Below are 6622 nucleotides of genomic sequence, written 5' to 3'. Positions count from 1 at the left end.
CATGACGGGAGTTAGTCTCACATCTGGAGGACAACAGGTTGGATAAGTCTCTCTTAGGGCCTACATTTCCTTCTCTGGTTATTTTACTAGATGGACACACAACAACTTGCTATTGTGATGGAATGAACCACTGGCAGCCTGTCTATTGTAGTGGTTGAGAATGTTGTCCTGGCACTTGAGTTGTGGGTTTTACCACCTATTTAGCTATGAATCCCACTGAGTGACTTTGGGCTAGTGACAGATGCTCAGCCTTCCTTTCCTCACAGGGCTGTTGTGGGAATAAAAAGGACAGCAGGAGAAACTTACAAGCCTTCCTGCCGTCCTTGCAAGAGGAAGAAACGTGGAATATAAATGTGTTGATAATAAATGAAAGCTGCTTCTCTGCATTGCTTAGAAAACCAGGGTTACATTCCAGGAAAAAGGCAGAAAGCACTCCACACAGTTTCATTTCCTGCCTTTCCACCAGGAAAATGGCACTCAAGGTGGCTAAAAATCAGAAATACTTTTAAAAATGTAGTTAATTATGTTACACCAAACATTATAGAATAGAAACCACCCCATTCAACAGACCATTTTGTTACCTGTTCATCTTTCCTTTTTCTGCAAGGCATATTTGCTGCTCCCAGTCTTCATTTTGCCCTCGCAACAACCATATGAGGTAGGTTAGGCTGAGATCTGGTAAATGGCCCAAAGTCATCTGTTGACCTCCGTGGCTGAGTGAAGAAGTGAACCTGGGTCTCCCCAGTCCAGCCCTCAAACCACTGCACCACCCTGGAAGGACAATGAAGGGAAAGAGGCGACTTAGTCTTCCTTGGCAGGGAGCTCTGTAATCGCAGGAAAAATTGGGCACTGCTCCTTGGGGTGCTCATAAGGAACGAGTATTATTAATTTGAGAAGCTCTTGAAAAATTCAGGAAATGCAGGAGCTAAAAGCCTAGGAGGAGATCCATTGCTTTTAAATTTGACATGGGTAAGTGCAACCTTCTTTAGAGGATACTTTTCAAAGCTACCATTTAAAGCAAATGCGTGATTCTGCCACAAGATGGTGCTGTAGCACTTAGAAAGGACGGCCTGTAAGTTGCTTCTGGCACCTGAAGGGCAGAATCCTGCCATGTCTAGACACGAAAGGAGTCTAAGCTCCTGGCACTCCGGGAGTTAAAGAGGACTTTTCCCTGTCTAAACAGGCATAGGATTTCAGTGCAAACTGAGAGTTCTTAATCTGTACCAACTGTTTCCTCTGCAACTTCGGTCAGGGGAAAACCCAAAACTTTTTCCAACAAATGAAAGCAGGACACCAAATCTCTAGTCAATACCAATGTTTCTTATTTTGAAGAAAGGATTTTTTTTTTTTTTGTGGCAAAAGTAATGTCGTTCCTGCTGAAAGTACAAAAAGGACAAAAGTTTGTGGTTAAGAAATTAAGAACAGCCATGCTGGATCAGACCAAAGGTCCACCCAGTCCAGCAGTCCCTTCACATAGTGGCAAACCAGCTGCCCTCAGGATCCCTCAAGCAGGAGGGGTGCAAGCCTCCACCTGGCCAACTCCCCAGCACCTGGCGCATGCAGGCAGCCACCCCGATAACAGAGGCAGCAACTTTACAAGTACAAAAGACAAAAGCCACATTGCCAGCTCTAGTGAATGAACAGTTTAAAGAGACTTTTTAAAAAGTCACTTAAATTTGGTGAATGTTAATGCTAGACCTTGTATATCATTTGAGCCAATGATTTTTCTGCCTATAGTTTTCAGAGCTGCCCCCACCCCCCACTCCCAATGTCCGAACTCCCCTTTGGTAGGATCACTTTGCTACTCTAGACACCAGCTAAATATGTAAACTGAGTCCACTGAAAAGCATCATGTTTGAGGTAATATGACAATTGAAGTGCTGCCTGCGACATAATAGATGTGGTGGGTTTATTTACACATTACACATCTGGAAAGCATTCGATTCCCAGACTTTGCAGAATAGTTTATGCAAAGCCTTATGCAAGACCTTGGATAAGGACAGAAACAGGCTTTGTGCAAGCAGTAGAAGCTTTGCATTAGAGGAATGATAGCAGTATATGCAACCCATTATATTACTCTCTGCAAAATAAGGGTCTTACTTACTTGTTGCAGTGGGGAATCTTTCCCACTTTTGTACTGACAAATGTTTAATTGTAAACAGAGGGGCTTGCCTGAGTTTCTCATACATGTGAAGAAATGATATTAACAACAGAAGCTGCAATGAGCAGGGCAGAATTACTTCTATCTCCAAAAAGGCCAAGACCTTTTTATTTAAACATCATTTTAATTGTTAGCTTTATTTATTGATTTTATATCTTCGGCCAGGATGTCTCCAATTATATTGTTTTTATATGTTTAACATGTATTTATTTATTGTTGTAAGCCGCCCTGAGGCTTCGGCAAATGGGGCGGCATAGAAGCTTACTAAATAAAATAAAATAAAATAAAATAAATCTCAGAATAGTTTTATTGCAAAGCATTATTTGCTGTCTCACAGGATTAGAACTGTGTGATGTCAAGAAGTGTTCCCAGTATTGCTGCTCTAATTTGTGTATTCATACAGGGTTCCTTCTAACAGCCATGTGATAGCTGATAGCAGATGACTTCAGATGTGGCTGTACCAGTAACCCACCTACTTTTCAACACACACCTGTGGATGTTGAGGATGGACAGTGATTGGGCCTTCTGTGACTTTTCTTCTTCTCTCTGTAGGGAAGTGGGGAAAGTTCTGGTAAGGCAAAAATCAGTGTGAGGGACAGGGCAGAGGAGGCTGGTTCTTACATGCAGGGGTAGCTTTACCTCCTCTTGTGACTGATAAAGTGCTAATGGGAAGCTGTGACTGACAATCCTGGGCAGGTTCACATGTCCTGAACCAGCGTGGTGTAGTGGTTAGTGTGTGAGAGTGGGAACCTGGGAGAACTGGGTTCCAGTGCCTACTCGGCCATGAAGCTCACTGAGTGACTTTGGGCTAGTCACCCACTCTTAGCCTAACCTCTCCCGCAGGGTGGTTGTTATGAGGGTAACATGGAGTGAAGCGGAACTAAATAAGACACTTTAGATTCCTCACAAAAGGAGAAAAGACGATACAAATGCAATATCACCATCATCACCATCGCCACCACCACCACCATCATAGTCTTTCCACACATGGTTGACCTTTTTTTTAGTTCAAATCACATTAAGGATGGAGAAGCACTGCTTTATGAAGGTCCCTGACTGCCAATCAGTCTCCAGTGCCAAACGCAAGGTGCATGTGTTTCTCCACCACAAGGTGAATATGTATTGCGGTGATGATGGAGGAAACTGCCTTACATTGGTTGACACTGAGCAACTTGGTAAACCCTAAGCCTTTGGGCTGAGCTGTCAAGACCTCTACCCAAAGTGTTTTTGAAACAGCCAATTGCTCCTTGCTTTGAATATCTGTGAAGGACAAGAAAAGTGCTAGGCTGAAAAGTGCTAGGTGACTGACTGCTGTGCTGGGCATTCCTTCCAGCGTGTTGTATGTGTGTTTTGGGGTGAGGATCTGGAAGAGTCTCCCCAGTACCTCCTTCTGGTGTAATTAAGAGCAGGGCACCAAAAAAGGTCCTTTCACATGTTGTGCTTATTCTGGTGGAACTCATTATGTCTGGATAAGTGACAAGGAAACCTTGGGACTGGCCATCTGTGGAAAGACCAGGGGCACAATGTGACTGTGCTGCGATCTCACTGTACCCGTAAGGCTGCTAGCTTTAGAACTGGCTGCTGGGGCAGTTCTCTTAAAAGCAGTTTGTTCTGCAGCAATTATTCAGTGAAAAATGTTTCCATGTGCAGAAACATTCACCCTGTCATTTCCACAGGCTGAAGCTCCATGAAAAGCAGAGAAGGAGGCCAGGCTGTCTTATTATTCCTTGCTGGTTTGCAATTACAGTATTTTTTAAGTGAGAGTCTGCAAAGTGGGGTTTGGCTTGTAGCTTTCCCAGCATGCTGTCAGCATGAAAAAGAACAGGATCTCAGGGGATCCACAAGATCTACATAAACCAAGCTGCATACTAAGACAATTCATCTTTTGCTTGGGGGTGGGAACTTAGTCAGAATGGGATCTAAAGCCTGGAACACTTTTTGGCCAGAAGCCTAGTTTCTGTACTGCACAAAATTCACTGCGGCGATACAGTTCAAGATTATTTTGCTTTGTCTGAAAAGATATATTGATTTATTTTGATTCATAAACCCAGGAATATTTGTAAAAGAATAGTCCATTTCTGCTAACTGTGTGAAAGAAGCTTTTGCTTCACAGTATTCTGTTCACAAAACAGGTGATGGTAAGATGGACTACCGGGGATGCCTCAAGTTGATGTTTCAGAATTGCAGCCCATCACATGGAGGCATCAGCCTCATGCGACAGCTGCACACTACGTCTTTGTTGAGCTTGCACACACGAGAGCAGAGCCTGCTTTACCATGGGCTGTGCTAAGCCACACAGCGATGGCGCACCAGACTGTTTCTCCGTTCACAGCACTGCCTTTTGTTATTGCAGGTGACATCGCCGCCGTGTCGATGTCCCCAGGTGCCACCTGCCAGGTGTGGAACCCCGCTGTCCCTTCGGCATCCGCAGCAGGGGCTTTTTAGAGCATCCATGCCATGCTCTGAGGAAGCGGTGCTTTCTGCAGCACATGGCATCAGGAGGTGAGATGGCCGTGGCAATCCTGGAGTCGCCTGCACTGCTACCATTCAAGACCACTTAAAAGCAAAACTCTGGGAGTGGCGGAAGCAGCAGCGGTGCCTCTGCCTCAAGGATCCTGTGCCCGTGTCAGAAGCTGCAGCAATTGCCTTTCCCAGCCATTTGGGAATACAGAAAATGGCACGTTTAGCAGTGCAAATATATGCATATCTGCCCAGAAGCACATCCTAGTATGTCAAGTGGGATTTACTCCCAAGTAAGTGCATACAGGATGAGAGCCAGTGTGGTGTAGTGGTTAAGAGTATGGGACTGGGACTCAGAGGATCTGGGTTCGAGTCCCCGCTCGGCCATGGAGCCAACTGGGTGACTTTGGGCCAGTCACAGACTCTCAGCCCAACCTACCTCACAGGGTTGTTGCTGTGGGGATAAGTTGGAGGAGGAGAATTATGTCAGCTGCCTTGAGCCCTTTGTAGGGAAAAGGCAGAATATAAATCGCAATCGCAATCCAACGGTGTTTATTACCTTTATTAGTCACCTCAGAATGCACATTTTCTAGGCCATGTGCAGTAAACCGAGTTAAAACAAGATTACAAGCCAAGCAATACAATAATGCTGAATACTGAATCCCAACCCAGTACCAGAGAATGAAACCAATCCCAACCACAAACATCATTTGGCACATAACTGGAGTTCAAATCAGACATGGTTATATTTTGTATGCTGACAGGTGAGGTCAGGGCACCCCTCCCCCATGTGTTAGTCACACTGTTTAGAAATGAGTCAACAAGCCCTTAATGAGGTCCTCGTCTTGCAGCGTGGTGCCGTCTCTGCCATCCCACTGCCTGCTATGCCAGCTGGGGCTTGTAGTGGTTGCAAAGCCATCCCAAGTCGCACTCCTTGCCAAATCATGTACCATGCGAGGAAAAGAAACCACTGTGGCTTCTCTTCGCATGATTGTCCAAAGCTGACCGACCTTTCTGTTTCATTTCCCCTCCTCTGCGTCCTGATAGACATATCAGAAAGGCATGGGGAGAAACCTTTTGGGGAAGTTAATTGGGCAGACAATCTCCTGAAAGGTGGTTATTGAGGTCTCCTTGGCTGCCGGTGGAAGCCCCTGAGCTGCACCAAAGTGGAGCTGGACTCCATCTTGGTTGAGGGCTGGACATAAGGGCCCAGGCCCCGTGGCAGGTCAGTCCTTTTGTCAATGGATGCGAAGCACATGACTGGCTGATACATGTGATTTCCAGTGGCAGTGGCGGAGCTGTCTCAGTCATAGAGGTGGCAGCAGCTCCCAGCAGCTCTCAGGAATGGCTGGTCAGATCAATCTTACAAACAAACTGCCTTTTGTTTTCCATTTCAGTGTTACAATATTTTCTTCCATCTTAAGACAGGCAAGGGAGGGAAGAAGCACCAACAGCCTAATAAGTGCTACAGTTACAACGGTACTTTTATTTATAGAGTGCCAAACCTGTTATATGCATATAAATATAAATGTGTTTCGATGTGACCAATCGAATGAAACTTAAAGAGGATGGGTCTGTAGCCAAAATTGTGTTTCCTTTAAATAATGTTTAAAGAGCCTTCCACAGTGGCCAGAATAACAGTGCAGTCTTCTGACCAGTGAACATTGTCTGGCCAGTCATAGGAAAAAGCGGCGTCCCCATTACAACCTTATCAAAGCCCACCAAGGTTGCAGCAGGGACTCCCCCTCCAGAAGCCCCCCTTCTGCCCTCGCAGCTGGCTCAGTTCTTGCTGCACCAGCTGCAGCACCAAAGACGGAAGACCATCTTTGGCATAGACCCTGCGGGGCAGCATTTTGGTGATGGTGAGTGGAGGCGCCAGGCGCTGCTGTTCCGTGGAGATCCAAGTGAAGCCCCAGTCCTGCTCCTTGCAAGCAGAGGCAAAAGAGCCAGATGGATAAAACCAGGCAGGAAAGGGAGGAGGCAAACCTTTGAGGGCTCTGG

Source organism: Varanus komodoensis, unplaced genomic scaffold (assembly GCF_004798865.1).
Source record: "Varanus komodoensis strain SLA01 unplaced genomic scaffold, ASM479886v1 scaffold11, whole genome shotgun sequence".
NCBI classification, from domain to species: Eukaryota; Metazoa; Chordata; class Lepidosauria; order Squamata; family Varanidae; genus Varanus; species Varanus komodoensis.
This window is presented reverse-complemented; position numbering follows the sequence as displayed.